This window comes from Silene latifolia, unplaced genomic scaffold (genome assembly GCF_048544455.1).
Source record: "Silene latifolia isolate original U9 population unplaced genomic scaffold, ASM4854445v1 scaffold_79, whole genome shotgun sequence".
NCBI lineage: Eukaryota > Viridiplantae > Streptophyta > Magnoliopsida > Caryophyllales > Caryophyllaceae > Silene > Silene latifolia.
Genome location: NW_027413701.1, coordinates 30,064 through 47,978, shown reverse-complemented (window position 1 = coordinate 47,978; position 17,915 = coordinate 30,064).

Below are 17,915 nucleotides of genomic sequence, written 5' to 3'. Positions count from 1 at the left end.
ATAAATACGGAGTATTACAGTCTTCCCTCCTTAAAAGGAACTTCGTCCTCGAAGTTCAAACCACCACAAAACAAAGATACACCCACAACACTCCCGACTCAACAACCAAAACAAAACTCAACATAAAACATGTTACTAACCCAAACTCATCCCGGCAACCATACCGACACAACATACAAAAGGGTACAAAAACTCTTAAAAACTCTTCGCGATTATCTCCTACCCCCCTAAAAGAAACAAGGTTATGTCCCCGTAACCATACATACCTGATCAAAAAGGAAAGGGTAACGCTCTTTCATAGCTTCCTCTGGTTCCCATGTAGCTTCCTCGGTCTCATGGTTAGACCAAAGGATCTTAAGCAACACTGCCTCACCACTCCTAGTCTTCCTAACCTTTCGGTCAAGAATCTGCTTAGGCACCTCAAGATATGATAAGGACTCATATAGCTCTAAGCTCTCTACCTCTAACACATGTGACAGATCACTCACATACTTCCGCAACTGTGATACATGAAACACATTATGCACTCTCTCTAACGCAGCTGGTAAAGCCAGACGATATGCAACTTCCCCAACTCGCTCTAAGATCTCATAAGGCCCGATAAACTTCTGACTCAGCTTGCCTTTCTTCCCAAATCTCATTACCCCACGCATAGGAGACACTTTCAGAAGAACCTTGTCCCCAACCTGAAACTCTATATCTCGGCGATGTAGATCTGCATAGCTCTTTTGCCTATCCTGAGCTGCTCTCATCCGTTCCCTGATCATCTTAATCTGTTCAACCATCTCATGCACCATCTCTGGTCCTAAAACCACTTTGCCTCAAAGACTATCGTCCCAACAAATCGGACTCCTACATCTCCTCCCATACAAAGCCTCAAACGGTACCATACCAATACTAGTGTGGTAGCTGTTGTTGTAAGAAAACTCTATCAAATCCAACCTCTGTTCCCAGCTACCACCAAAGTCCATCACACAAGCTCGTATCATATCCTCAAGAGTTTTGATCGTTCTCTCGATCCGACCGTGCAGTCGCAGGATGAAATGTTGTACTCATCTTCAAAGTTGTTCCCAACGATTCCTGCAACTCTTTCCAAAACCTTGATATAAATCTCGCATCTCTATCAGACACTATGTCCTTAGGGACTCCATGTAACTTAAGCACGTTCTTTCGATAGGCCATAGCCAATTGTGCTTTAGTCCATGTATCTTTCATTGGAACAAAGTGAGCTGACTTTGTCAGTCGATCCACTATTACCCAAATCATGTTGTTACCCTGTTGACTCTTTGGCAAACCCACGATAAAATCCATAGAAATGGACTCCCACTTCCACTCAGGTACCTCTAAAGACTGAATCTTGCCTTGTGGTCGTCGTTGTTCCCCTTTAACTCTCTGGCATGTCAAACAACGGGCCACAAACTCTGCTGTTTCTTTCTTCATCCCAGGCCACCAAAACGTGTTCTTCAAATCCTTGTATAGCTTGTCACCACCTGGATGTACTGAATATGGTGTACAATGTGCCTCTGTCATGATTGTCTTTTTCAGCTCCTCATCATTAGGGACACACCACCTACCATCGAACCTCAAACTACCATCTGTGTGAATGGAGAATCGAGACACTGTCCCTTTCTCTACTCCAGCTCTCCACTCAACCATCTTAGGATCCAAAGCCCATTTACCACGAATATCCTCATAAAGATCAGCCGTCTTCACAAATCTCCCACAAAGATCTCCTCTCTGCATCATATGTATACCAAACTTCGCTACCTCATCTCTCAACCTCATCAAAGATAGAGCTGTGCACAAAGAATGAACACTCTTCCTACTCAAAGCATCTGCAACAACATTGGCCTTCCCTTCATGGTAGATAATTTCCATGTCATAGTCGCCAATCAGCTTCATTCACCTCCTCTGTCTCATGTTCAACTCCTTTTGAGTGAAAATATACTTGAGACTCTTGTGATCAGAAAATACCTTAAAGATTGCTCCACAAAGGTAATGTCTCCATATCTTGAGAGCAAACACCACTGCACCCAACTCCAGATCATGAGTAGGGTAGTTCTCCTCATAAGGCTTCAATTGCCTAGAAGCATAGGCAATCACTTTACCGTTCTGCATCAACACACATCCCAACCCATTCTTTGAGGCATCTGTATAAACCTCAAAGTTCTCGATCCCTTCAGGCAATGCTAAGATAGGAGCTGTGGTCAAACGCTCCTTTAATGTTTGGAACGCCGTCTCACAACTCTCATCCCAACGAAACCTGTTCTCTTTTCTCATCAACGCTGTCATAGGTCTAGCTATCTTGGAGAAATCTTTCCCAAACCGTCTCGTAGTACCCAGCTAAACCCGAAAAACTCCCGATCTCAAAGAACATTCTTTGGTGCTTCCCACTTTGTCACCGCCTCAATCTTCGCCGGATCCATAGCTACTCCCTCCTTAGAGATCACATGCCCCAGAAAAGCAATTTTCTCTAACTAGAACTCGCACTTGGACAGTTTAGCATACAACTCATGCTCCCTCAAAGTCAGCAACACAATCCTCGGATGCTCCTCATGCTCCTCCTTAGTCTTGGAGTAGACTAAGATGTCATCGATAAACACCACCACAAACTTATCCAAAAACTGTCAGAAGATCCTATTCATCAAATCCATAAACACTGCTGGTGCATTAGATAACCCAAACGGCATCACCACATACTCATAATGGCCATACCTCGACGTGAAAGCTGTCTTTGGTATGTCCACCTCTCTAATCTTCACCTGATGGTACCCCGACCTCAAATCAATCTTGAAAAAGACTGATGCACCACTCAACTGATCAAAAAAGTCATCTATCCTTGGCAAAGGATACTTGTTCTTCTTGTCACTCTGGTTCGACTCTCTTTAATCTATGCACAACGTCAAACTCCCATCTTTCTTCTTCACAAAAAGGACTGGTGCTCCCCACGGCGATACACTTGGTCTAATGTATCCCTTCTCTATCAGATCATCTAACTGCTTCCTAAGCTCCTCCATCTCCTTAGAACCCATCCGGTACGGTGCCTTAGAGATTGGCCCCGTCCCCGGTTTCAACTCAATTGTGAAATCTATCTCTCTCTTCGGTGGCAACCCCGGAATCTCCTCCGGAAACACATCCTCAAACTCTCCCACCACTGGTATCTGATCAACCTTGGACTCTCTATCCGGTTATCTCTCACATGGCACAAGATCAAAGGACATCCCTTCCTCAGATAAGACTTCAAAGTAACAGCTGCAATCAACTTAACTTTGGGTTTGACCAGAAACCCACGATAAGACACACTAACACCCTTACGACCTCTTAAAGACACTTTCTTTTGATGACAGTCTATCTTAGCTTTATACTTTCCCAACCAATTCATCCCAACTATCATCTCAAAACCGCTAAAAGGAAACTCTAGCAAGTCTACGGGTAGATCAACTTGCCCAACTATCATAGGTACATCCCTATATAACCTCCCACATGTTACAAACTCACCCGAAGGTATAAAAACTTCCTCACTAACAAACTCATATACCCTCAAACCCAACCGTTTAACATGCGAAGATACAAACGACTGAGACGCCCCCGAATGAAACAAAACAAGTATGAATACCGTTAACAAGAAAAGTACCGGTGATAACGTGTGCATCATCTTCAGCTGCTTTCTTCTCCATCATGAACAGCTTTCCACTGGTCTTCTGTCCACCTCCCCGGGACAAAGGTCTTTGGTGATGTGGTCGGCTTAGCACCCGACCCTTGATTGTTGTTGTTGTTCGTCGGTGATTTCTGATAAGAATTACCGCCGTTGCGGTTACCTCCACTCTGATAGCTCTGACTTCCCCGGTTTGCCCATGATCCAGTCGGTCTATTGCTCGCATAGCTCTGCGCAGGTCTCTGGAAAGTTCCAGGTGCACTTGTGCACTCATGTCTCTTGTGGCCTACACCACCACAACTATAGCAGGTCACTCCCCAACTACCACTAACACTTCCACGTCCATGCCCAAAGGAAGCCCCAAAGATCGAATCCCGACCCGAAGAAAACCCTTAGCTTGATTGTGGTTGCCTTTCTTGTGACTAGATTGGCCTCCACCCTCACTCTCAGCCTTTCTTTTCTCACTCACTCTCTCCTGAGCCATCTCCACCAACCTCTCAGCTCTCCCAGCCCTCTCATAAGCTTCCTTAACATCAGTAAGGACTCCCACGGGTAACTTGTCCATGATCTTAGGGGTCAACCCCCTCTCAAACCTCAGCGCCAGATTCTCCTCACTCAAACCCATGTCCTCAGCATATCTAGACTTCTCATTAAACTGCCTGTAGTACTCGGCCTCAGACATGTCAGATGTCATCTTAAACCCATCAAACTCCTCTCTCAACTTACTCCTCTCACATGCTCCTACGAACTCTTTTCTCATGGCCTTTAAACTCTTCCCAAGGTATAGCAGGTAAACCTTGGTTCGCATACAACTCCTTAGCACGCACCTTCACCGTATCCCACCACTTGCCGCTTGCCTCCCTCGGGTAGAACGCAGCTTGTTCTACTCTCATCTCATCGGACAGTGAACCAAATCTAGTATGTTCTCCATCTCTATGCCTAAGGTTATCAAGAAGGTTAGGCTCCCAACCCCCTTGTACTCTTTCGGGTTAAACCTCGCTATATAGAGGCTGATTTTAGAGTGATCAACCTCCTTCTCCTTATCCTTATCCTTATCCTTTCCCACAGTCTTTAAAGCCTCCGTAAGAGCATCCTGATGCTCCAACATCTTAACGATATCATCTATGTTCATAAGCTCAGCTCTCGCATACAAAGCATTCTTCTTGGGCGGCATCTTGAAACTATATCAGAAAAGGGGTGGATATAAACATACGTACCAAGACCTCAAAACACGAAAGCAAACTGCCCAGGACATACTCGATCGAGTTCCCTAACCTACTCGATCGAGTAGCAGGCTACTCGATCGAGTGCCCATCATACTCGATCGAGTGCCCCGACTGCACTCCAAAAACAGACCTTCTGACCTCTAACATACTCGACCGAGTAGCCCGGCTACTCGATCGAGTGCTCGAGGTACTAGATCGAGTGCCCAAAAACACGATTTTGGATTCAAATTCGTCAAATACCTACCCGATCAAGTCAGTCCCACTCGATTGAGTCATGCTAACTCAAAAACGCTACCCGCATGTTATATCATATTCCAACATTATAAACAACTTTATAAATCCCAACATTATATCATAACTAAGCATATAATGTTACACAACTTTTCATACAATCAACGAAATAACTCTATCATGTTATTAAACGCCACATAGTAAACATGCATTATGCTTCTCATTCCAACAACAGTTCTATATATCTCATCAATCTTTCTTTCACATTCTCAACTTTCTACTCCCAACATCCAACAATTACACATACTTCATCACATCCACACACAAGCTGACAAACAATGCATACGACCTCGACATACACCCCCCATGTGACCGGTTCAAAATTGTAGTACAAGTTCGCGACTTCAGGACGTCTCCCAAGCCTTTGCATTAGCTCCTACAACCTTTACTCCGGGTTCATTTTAATTGACTCCCTATATTCATTAGATTCATTGGTTACAGGTTTCAGGATCGTCGCTCTGATACCATTTGTAACACCCCCATACTCCAAGTGCCTTACCAGGACCACTCAGGTATAAGGATACTACCATCTCGGTTACCCGAGGCATGATAATCATAAGACAATAACGAAACAACATTTAATAGTATAACTTTAGTGAAAAGTACAAATCAAGCCAAATCCCAAAATATGGGTACAAGTTCTCAAACCAACTGTCTAATCAACTAAATGTAAAGTTTATTAAACGACTAAGCTACAGCGGAAGACTTCTATCATCGACAGTGGCACATCCCAGCAATCCCATGTGACTCAACTCAAACCTGCTCAATTACTACTCACCATCCCCGAATGGATCACCGGAGGTTTTACAAGCAACAACACGGGGTCAGTACTAATCACACAATCTATATATATATCAACAATACGATAAACAGATATCTCACACCGTCACACACACAATCACATCAGTCCCAAAAATCTCAATCCCCGACTGTCCACTGAACCAGCTCTGCCAGTGGGGGACCGCAACCGTACCCACCAAATCCCCGCTCCTCATAATGAGCGATAACCCTGTCCATTAATGTGCACATCCCTTCCGTGGCGGGTTCCACGAAGGGCGAAACTAGGGCGTGAAGCCACTCCCGCAAGCGACCCCACTCAGCCGAGGACACGCCTCGAGAACCAGAGACAAACAATCACAATCAACAAACCTTCACAATACAATTACTATATTATTCAATCAACCACAACACATCAACATCATATTATGGCACTAATACTGAGTAGAAAATCCTACCTGGAAAGCACACCTATCAGACGGTCTCAACAGCTGTATCAAAAAGCCTCTTCTACAAAACCTCCTCCTATCATACAAACACATAAACACTACCAAATCACAATCTACACAAAACCCCCAAATTCCCATATTAGGGTTTAAACAACTTAAAGGAAATACCATAAAAACGGTACATAGGTCTTACCCTCGACGCAAGGATCTCAACGGTATAACGAACGATGAAAACCGACCTTCCAAACTCCGGGATTTGCTAACAATGCGATTAAAGTGAAGAACGTACTTTGCTTTCTCTCTTGACAGTAATTTAGGTTTTGAAAAGTGTTTAGAACAATGACGGAAAAGATTATATACCTTAATCGCATAATTAACAAAACCCGAGAAGTAATTCCCCGTAAACCGGCTACTCGATCGAGTAGCTACGGTACTCGATCGAGTGCCCCCTTACTCGATCGAGTATCCCAGTTACTCGATCGAGTAGCCAACAGGTCAGAAACTATTTTAAAACGCAACTCACCCTTACTCGACAGAGTAAGGCCTACTCGATAGAGTACCCAGAGACTCATAAATACGGAGTATTACAAGTGACTTTGACTTGCAAAGGAGAAGAAATGGGGATTTACCATAATTGTTGTGGAAAAAAAAAAGGCTAACATGGTGGAGGAATGGGAGGAAGACATTAAGAGTATAGAAAGGAAGTGATAATGCGAATTTTATTTATGGGCTGGGGACAAGCTTATCGTTGGAGGCATATAGAAAAAAGGGAGAAAACAAATAAGAAGAGAGTTGGAACTTAAGTTGAGTAAATTTATGAAGTTAGAATTTTAGAAGCATTTATATATAGTAGAGACAAGAAGTGAAGGAGGGAGAATTTTAAAGTTTGGATCAGAAATATTATGGTTTCAATCCTATATATTCCGGATGTTAGGAAATAAAAGTATTTGCAGATTTGAAGATAGAAAGTTTTAGGGGCTTATAAATCTTAAGTGAATAATTTTTTTTCAGTTATGGAAAATGTTGGATTAATCTCTTTGAAGGTCAGCGGTGAGTGTCACAAACTATTGGTTAGAGTTTTGAAGGTAATTGTGGATTCAGAATATAAATGATATTATTAAGGGATTTATAGCTAATAAAGGTATACTTAAGTCATTTGGGTTATGCTAATTATATTGACATTTGGTTACTTAGAGGGAAAAGAAAAAGGAAAAAAAATATTTCCAAGTCTTTGATAATTTGAATTGGGTGAATAATCTGGATTTTTGGGGATTGAAATTTGAAAGTTGTTGGCTGTTGATAGTAATTAGGTAGTAATTAGGTAATATGCTGGTGATGGTGAAATTTGAATTATAGAGTTCTGCTTCAAAGAAAATATTAGATTAGTGAATGCACATTTCCCTATTAAGATAATAAGATTATGATATCAAGTGATTACATTATTCCATGGATTATAGAATAGTAGGCCCGATTAAGTATGAGGGGTTTGTGGTGTTGTAAACATAATTAATGTGAATTATTGAGTAATAATTGTTTAGTGGAATATTGAGGATTAGAGTTATGATGTTTTAATTGGGGAACATTAGGATATTTCATGAAGTCCAAATTGAAAGAGCACAGTCAAGATGAGATGACCATTTACTGTTTTGAAGTATCGGTATTGAAACAGTATTAGCATAAGAATATATCGTAATATTTTGTAGTTGAGATGTCAACTTGGGAAGGGAGCCTAAGTGGTCCGAGAATCTCAGATCGTTTAAGAAGTTTGAGGTTCGATTTCTAATAAAAGCAGAAAAAAAAGTTAACCCAAATTTTTATCTTTTTAAATATAATTAATATGTGTAGTTTATTTGACAAGTTGTTAAGGCGATAATCAAACTTCTAAAAATAAACAAAACACATAGATTAATAACATGATTAGTAAGGTCAAAGAGAGGACATCTAATAATTATTTTATTTCGTAATATAAACTATAATTATTGCAAATACCGCTACTAATACACATATTAGTATCATTAGCAAGCTAATGAGTGTCTTCACTTCATTAAGGGACTTTGTAACGGAATTATAAAGCTTATCGGAGGAGATATCGGGTGATTTATTGGATGAATTACCGGATGATTTATCCATAATTTAGAGAGAAGAAGTTTTTATCAGATTATGGATAAGAAGCAAATGAAGTGGGTGGATAAAATGGTTAATTTTTGTGGTTTTTATTGAAAACAAAAATTTATTTAAAAAAAAAAGTGTCGGTGGGTACTGTACTACTGTAGCGTCAGTGAACAGTAAGTGTCGGTGGAACCGTAAATAAGTAGACAGTCTATTTATACAGTCAATAAAATAAGTTATATAGAGTGATAATGTATAAAGGAAAAAAGAGAGGAAATGAGTTTAAACTTAATATTCAGTGCACCTATTCCTAAGTATAGAAGTTAAGCTATACAGTGATGCTTCTACACAGAAGTATGTTGTGCCTTGGACAAACTAGGAAAGGCTATTATATTTTCATATAGATAAAATAAAAAAAGAGTTTCACATGAGACGAGGTAAAATAGTCGAAGTTTCTCATGAATTGTAATATAGGTATTCAATATCCCATTTGTAGAACATATGTGGTAGTAGAGGCACTTAGTGGTAACTGTTTTGTTGTTTACCTATCCATAGTTAGAAATTCGGGATTCAATATGATGATAAAGGAAATTAGATCTGGTTAGCTAGTATTGCATATTTTGAAGATTTAAAAAAAATATGAGAATAGAAAAAAAAATTGCATGGTTTGATTTATTACGATGACGGGTATTATGATTGTGAGAGCAATGAGTGTACCTAGTAGTGGAAATTTTGAAAGAAGGAGAAAATAATACACATGTACCCTATATTAGTACACTTTTTGGGGAGTTAGATGTATACAAACATTTAACATATGTGTTGAGGTCATAGGAAAGTACAAGAAGCTAAAATTCATTGCGAAATGTCTAACTTGTTAGCATGTGAAAATGAAAATTAAAGGCCTGGAGGAAGTTTACAGCCTTTGGACATTCCATCATGGAAATGAGAGTCGATAAGAGTGAACTTTGTGACAATATTGCCTTTGACACCAAAAGGAATGAATGAGATATGGGTGATTTAGACCGACTAACCAAGAAGGCACGCTTTTTAGCAATCAAAACCACGTGGAACTCGGAACTGTTGGCAAAGAAATATATAAAAAAATGGTTAGATTACACGGAGTTCCCAAAACCATTGTGTCGGATCATGACACAAACTTTTTAGCAAAATTTTAGAAAAGTTTTCAAAATGCCCTAAGAACTCATTTGAACTTTGGCACTGCTTTTCACCCATAAACCGATGGACAAACAAAGATATTGAGACTCAATTTAATTAGTTAAGAGTTGATGATGCCTTAAGTCAAATTAATCTCATTGATTATTTAATTATGTAACGTCCCGTAGTTTTGGATCGTTAATATATTTCGGAAATAATTTATTAATCAAATAAAAGTGATATTTAAGTATTTAAAGTAAAAATAATTCAAAGAAATATAATTTTATTATATTTTGAAGAAAAGTATTTATTTTGATAGTTTCGAGATGTTTAAAAATAGTTTAAACCGTGTAAAATCTTTTATTTCGAAATAAGGGCGTATCGGGGGGAAAATGACAATTCTTTTGAACGTTGGTTAAACGAATTTGGAAATGGGTCGTATGAATACTCAATTTTATTGTAATCTCGTGTTTAAGAACTTTGGTCTTGACGGAATTTGCGTTTGACCTACGGTTTTAATTATTATCGAAACGGGTCAAACCCGACTCGTAAAAATCCCGACTAAAAATCCCGCTCTTCTCCTTTCCTCTTCCCTTTCCCGCGGACCAGCCCCCTTCCTTTCTTTTTTTTTTTTTTCTGATTTTTCTCTATCTTCTTCTTCTATCTTCATCAAATAAGAGACAAATCACCATTTTCACAAATTCCAAGCTAAAATCGACACAACTCCTTCATTTCTTATCGGTTTTTCACGAAATTTACCTTTCCTAATCCTCTCGTCGCGATCTACAACTGGGTATAATTTAATTTCAGTTTTCTTGAAGTTGTTTAAGACGAATTTTGGGTAAAATTCGGTATTTTCGGTATTTATATACTTATCTTTGTGTTTTTATGGTTTATTTAGGTGAAGAATTAGAAGACGAGTTTGGGGACTCGTATATTATCGAAGATAGCGGATAGTTGCTAGTTAGGATTTGGGTTTGAGGTGCTAATTGCTCTTTTTTCTAGCTTAAGGTAACATATTTCGAGTTACTCGACGAAAGATCGTCACATGTTTTTGATTTTTGTATGTTTGGTGATTTTTGCTTGAGTAGTAGTTTTCACATGATAAATTTGTTGCATGCATGCTTAAATTATGCCTTTTGTTAGTTTAAATTAACAAAGTTGAATTGGGAATGATTAATTAATGTTCAGACGGTCTTTTACTAAATAAAAATGGAAAAAATGGTGGTGTAGGGGGACGGGCAGCAGGCCGGCAGGCCCGTGGCAGGCCCACGGCTAGCCCACGGTTGGCCCGGGTCGGTCCGTTGCTTGTTTCGCGGTTTTCCATGCAAAATTTGTCATTTAAGGGTTATTAATGACATAGTTAGTATGAGTACACTTTAGGAATTGAATCGTATAAGTAATAAAAATTATGTTAATGGTAAAACTATGCTTATATTAATAGTTATCACATGTTAGGATAGTTTACAAAATGAATTTGTAATTAATAGGCTCAAAATGAATTTTATAGCGATAAATTGTAATGTTTTGTTGATTGTCTGGAGCCTTAGTCCCTTTGGTCGATGCGATGTCGATTAATTGAGTGATTGGTCACCAATTTTGACCCGCACTGTCGCAGGTCAAAGGTTGCGGGTAAAAATTCGGTTGAATGAATTAGATAATCAGCCTTTTTCTTGTTTTAGGCCATTTACTATATCTCTATTTCACATGTGTAGTTAGTTGAATTTAAATAGCTTCTTATTTAGTTAGTTGAATTTAAATAGCTTCTTATTTTGTAGTAATGGCCCTAGATTCCCCTAAAGCCTTTAATATTGTTAAAATTGCTAGAATTGGAAGTTAGTATTGAATTCTTATTGAGGACACTGTTGGATTTGTATGCTGAATAGACAATTATATAGCCTTTCACATGATAGAATGTTAGAATTTATATTGGTAAGTAGGACTGTTTGCCCTCTTATGGTTAAGTGGGTGTCTTACTTGACTTGTGTGGTGAGTCTTGTGTGGTGTGGGCTAAAGTATTCAAGCTGGGACTAGCTGGGACTAGGTCCTAGGTGAGTACTTCGGCCTTCATCATAGATAGGTCTTTATAGTCTTTGACGAGTATATGTTCACTGCTTGATAGCCTTTGTGTTCCTGACTAGTGGATGGTTATCCAAGTTGGGGCATGAACTCGATTTTATTTTGATAGTAAGGGGTCAGCTTAAGTACTAGCCAACCCTTTGGTGGACTCCTTAGGGTACTCACTTCACTTTGTTTTAAAAAAAGTTGTGGGTCTTGGGTGCGGTGGTGTGTATCCGCATGTCTAGGTCTCTTGTGATTTTAGGCTAGGGTTGTGTTGTCTCTTGGCCATGTTTTATTAATATTAACCGCTGAGCCAAGATACCGGTTCGATTACCTTCCCTACCTCGTGGTATAGACTCGAGTTACAAAGTGACTATTGACCGTGCTAAGAACTTATGCCTGTCTTTGATATATTGCCCTTTCTTGTATGGTGATTTTATGAACTGTAATAGGTGAGATGTAAGCCGGTTACACTTGATAAAGTTTGGATTACTATTTGTTATATGATTCACATGATAGTTTAGTTTGGTCAGTTTAGGGGTCATTTGTTAGAATACATGTTAAGTAAATGGTTTATCAAATTGTTTACATGTTACATTACATGTTACATTAATTTTGACGATTCGTGGGTCGGGAGGACTCAAGTTACTCCCCACCTGAATTGTGGCTTTCGTGTTTGTATAAAATGCGATTGACAGGTTGTTGATGCTTTGTTGGGGGTCACAGATGAGCTAGTGAGCAAGGAACCTTGGACCTAGTTTTTGGCTATTCTTATAGTAACCCTTTTATCTTTTGGTTTGTATATTATTTGAAGGGACATATGTCTCCCTTTTTCTATTTTGGGTTTGTATCATTCTACTTTCTTATTTAGCTATGGCATGTAAAGTAGTTCATCAGCTTTTGCAGGGTCTTGGCACCCGCTTCTGGGAATGTTGGACTTCTTGAGTTGGATTGGTTGTGAATGGTTTAGTTAGAAATTTTTTTTGAAATTGCAAGTTTTATCTAGTTGAACCATTTACAAACATATCCTACCAGTTTTTCCGTAGAATTTACGCCTTTAAGTAATTAGATAACGCTAATTTTTAAGGGTGTCACAGTTGGTATCAGAGCTTATTTGCTCCCGACGCACGTTTGTGCACCCCACTTAAAATCACTTGACCTTTAAATAATTAACTTGAGAGATGGGTAGGATGGGTAGATTTATGATTTTATGTGGTAGTCTGTTTGTGATTGCTAATTGTTAGGTACTAATTGATTTTCTCTTTTGTAAGATGGCTCTCCAATAGATGTAGATAATGCAATCTTACCTTAGTCTTCCAATCTCGTTGTTTATTCGTCTTTCAAATTCCTCTTCTCTCGCCTTGGTAACTACCTTTCAATTCTTTCTCCCGATTCATCTTAGGTTCGTTTTCTTCTTATAATAAAGCCCATGTGGACATCTTCCTTTTATTCCGCATGATAGTTCCCTTGTTCAAGAGAACCCGGTTTTGAGAGAATGTATCATTGGAGGGCGTGAACGAGTTGAGAAATTGATTGGTTAAGGTTTGAGTGGTATAGGAGAATATAACTTGGGATCCTTTGGTTAGACTTGTTAGTTGTGCATGATATGAGAGCCTAGTGAGTTGAGGAACACCTTTGGATTTATGTCTATTGAGAGCTTATTTGTTATAGATGATTGAGCATGGGTACTACCTTAGCACATAAGATGGAATGAACCTGAGCTACTTCATTTGAGAGTCTCGATGTTTCTTATGGAGAATTAAAGGAATGATAGTTAGCCCTAATCCTTGTAGGCCTTGAAAGGAATACAATAGGACATTGACGTTGCTTAATGGTTTGGTATCGTACTTTTGAATTAGTTAGTTTGTTAAACCTTTTGAGTTGACCAAACTTAGTATAGTTGGTACCTTGTTGACCATGTTTACAGGGTTAGTGGGATATGATTTGAGGATTTTTGTATTTTGATTTTTGTCGGGAATTAGTGTAGGAGTTTGTGTCTGTATTTGACCCTGCGATATGAGAGCTAGATTTTGATGGAATTCTTATGATGGCAATGATGTAGTCTCCTTGCGAGTTAAGGTTCGTGTGTTTTGGTGGTATAAGACCCACTTTGGTTTCAATTTGATGATGAGACTAATGGGATTAGTTTACCTGGGTGGAGTATTTCTATGGTTATTTTGGATTTGTTTTGGGCATCGTCGTTCGGGGATTGTCGTTTGTCATTTGATCCTTACTTTACGGAATTGGGGATTGATAGTTAAGTCTGTGGATTGTTATTGTAAATTTGGACCTTATATTTAATCCTTTGAGGAATCTTTCTATTGGAATTGGAATATTGTTGGGAAGTAGGATAGTGAACCTTGAGTAAAACGATCAGATGATTTGTGTGATGAACCCATTTATCTTATAGTTAGTGCTAATTATGGATTGGATAGTGCAACTTGTTGCTTATGGGTTGGTTTCTGATCGAAGCCATTTGGTGTTCACAATTAAGTATATGTGGTCGTTGGTCAATGGTCGATACAAAACACAATTTATACTTCACAAACAACTCTACAATTAGTAAAGAGGCAAGTAAAGGTCGGATCCCAAGGGACGGGTATTGAAATGAGAATTCTATTGTAACTAGTAGTGTCTAGGGGGTGTCACAAATTGGGTTGATGTAGAAGGTTACTAAACTAAAATAGCAATGAAAATAAACTAGCAAGGTGAATAAAATAAGGGGTGTAAACAATTGATTAAAAGCACTAGGGTGGTCATGGGTTCATAGGGGAATCATGGGATATGATCATACAAACATGTTCTCAAATTATAAGCAAGCAATTATTGTTGTGATGGATTGAGTTGGGTTATATCTTACAATCCTAGGAAAGTTTGGGTCCCGGAGCCGAATCGATTAGATTGTACAACACCTACAAGTCGACTTAATCTTTCCTACTCAACACATGCATGGTCTAACAAGACTCGAGTTGGGTTATGTCTTACAAGTCTTATTGAAAAGATAGGAGATGATAGTAAATGCAAGGATTCATAGGCTTAGCATTTCATCAAATATAACATGTGCATGTATTAAGATCAAAACAAGCAAGCAAATAAGATTATGAAAGCATATTAATTTAAGCATGAATCATCCCCATGATGGTTTCCCCTAATCACCCATTAAACCCTAGCTAAGAGACTACTCACTCATTATCATGTTGATCTTGCTAGCAAGGTTGTCAATCATACCAACAATATGAAACATGATGAATAAATGAAAGTAATTAACAATAATTAAAAAGGGATTAAGAGATTATACCTACTAATGATTCCAAAATAATAATGCAAAGAATAATAGAAGAACTTGATGATTGATGGAAGGTTGTCAATCTCCCAATAAACCCAATAATCTTCTAATTACCCAAAATAAAGGAAGAACAAGAGAGAGATTAAAGAACTAAAACTTGGACCAATACTAACCTATCCTAATAATAATAGCCGATATGAGACAATTAGCGGGTCTCACTCCGCCCCTTCAACTCACAACAAGACAACCATGAGGTAGGATGCCTTCTTGCAAGGCAAGGTGGGGCTTGCCAAAATGGCGACACATCCAATCATTAAGCACATAAAATCACATAATGGATGCATCTACAAAAAGAATAGCCACTTTCCTCATCTAAGTGGCGGAAATTATCTACAAGGGAAGCAATTCAAGGGTACACAATCCTTCATAGATGCAATTTATTCAAACTACTAAGCCTAGAAGGATACCAATAAATCACCTCCAAGTTGTGTCAAGCTAGGGTACCTTTGTCCTCAATCGTTAAATGCTTTTGTCAAGAATAGACTCCCTATGGTGTTAGAAACACTGGAGGATCGCGGAATTCCCCCTCTTGCCTAGACAAGAAGAAGGGTCGTCCCCTCTCTACCATGCACAAAAGTGGATACGATGGATAAAGGGATCAATAGATATTTGAGTTTCATTTTGGGAGTTTGCTTTTGTTTTTGTTTTTCCCCCCAATTTCATGTGGCATTTGACATTTGAGAACACTTTCTTTGCCATTTCTTTTTTGATTTTTGGCATTTCAATACTTGACAACTTTTTGCATTTCTTTTTGAACATTTTCAAAGTCACCCCAATTAGTAACGAGGGTGCCTTGTATTTGAAGCTTTAGGAGTCTATTTTTGCTCCTCTTTTCATTTGATGCATTTTTGCAAACTTTCTTTCATTTTTCATTTCATTGAACTCAAATTGATTTCTTTTTGTGCCCATTCCCTTTGATGACAAAAATGTGGTAGAACATGGATGAATGATGGAAGTATGCATGGTTTCAAGGGTCACCTTGGAATAAACGGTAGCCAAGGAGTTATCACACCACAAGGTACTCTTGACTCGGCCTTAATCCATGGGTCAAAGGATACTAGCATGACACATCCTAGGGTGTTTTACAAGTATTCTACAAGCAAAGTCTTAAGAATAAAAAGCATCTACTAGGGCCTATATACACTTGTCAAGCTTCCCAAGTAGACGGTTTCGCAAAATTTTTCTAACATGCAACTACATGCCATGATGCAACTAGCATATAAACATCCTAATGCATATGATTCTACCAACTAATATGACAAATAAACTAAATGCAATCCTAAATTCACATTGTTTTTACCGCATCAATCAAAATAAAGCCACATAGTCATTAACATAAAGAGGAAAAAGGAGATTGGAAAGATCATACCATGCGGTCTTCAATATCCTCATGTCTCGGATGTGGCGTAGTCAATCAAAGTGAACAAGGATAAACAAACACAATATATACAAGACAATATATACAAAGGAAATGAACTTGTTTTTGGATTTTTCAATTTTTCAAATTTTTATGGTTTTTGAAATTTTTCAATTTTTATGGTTTTTTGAATAAAAGTTAAGTGTTAGAATTCCCATCCCCACACTAATATGGGCATTGTCCTCAATGGCCAAAATGATGGAAATTATGCAAAGATGATGCATGATTTCTATACTAAATGCAATTCTACACTAAGCTATACTACATGATGCATGGTTTTTGTTATGACGGAGAGGATAATTTAGATTACCTCCCGTTGTGTATGCATTAACTTCCCCAAACCAAATAAGACACTATTGCTAATGTCAAAGCATTGGGGTAGTTCATGCACACACTATGCTATGCATGAAACTAGATTGTCATTTTGGATTTTACAAATGGGAACAATAAAGAACACCTCAATGGAACCGAGGTGTGAGTCCTTTGATGTTGCTAGGACTAAACCAACAAATGATCAAGATGAAATAAAGTACAAAGAAACAAGATACAAAGTTCTTTTCATGAAAAATTAAAATAAAGAGAAGAGATGAGAGAACTTCACTTGAACTTAGGTGGCCGCTCATGCTTGCTCCACCTAGTGATGAAGTAGTCTCCTAGGCATCCGCATCATCTCCCTCTATATCGCTATCCCAAATATCCTTAGAAGCATCACTTAAACTTGGATCCATGAATTCATCTTCACTCTCAAGCTTCACCGTATCACCTCCACAAGAATCCCCACTCTCTTCCCCTTTGCGACCGTTCTCCCCTTCATTAGCCTTCTCCGAGTTAGGAAAGAGCAATTCCATTTGAGCCCATGAGGGGAAGGCTCCTTCCTCACTAATCCGTCCTTTTTGAGCCATCTCAAAGTATTGGGGGTAAAGAGCATAATAAGTGTCCACGGAGGTCTCATATTGACGGTAGTGTAAATCTTGCAAAATTCCCGTGACAAAGTCGTCACGGGGGAGGATGAAGGGATTTGGGTGGTTATATGGTTGGTAGGGAAAAGGGTAAGGAGGCACTTTTATCTTCTCATTTTGGGTTTGTTGTTCTTGTTGTGGTGGTTGATTTTGTGGGGGTGGAGTTTGCCTTTTTTGACTTGGGATGAGGTAGGAGGGCATTGGGGACAAGCTTCCTCTTCTTGGAAAGATCCGTGGTAGATCATGTATTGGGAGATAGAGTGGATCGCTCCCTTTTGTCAACCACTTTATCCTCTTATCAACCCCCTCAAGGGTTATCCAATGGTGTTGGACGACAAGTAGATCTTCATCAATTCTTGTTCCCCCCGTAAGTGGAGTGTACTCATTGTTCTCATTGAACCTTGGGTTGAAGTGCTTTGCAAGTCTAGTTATGAGTCCACCATTCACTATGTGCTTCATTCCATCATCAT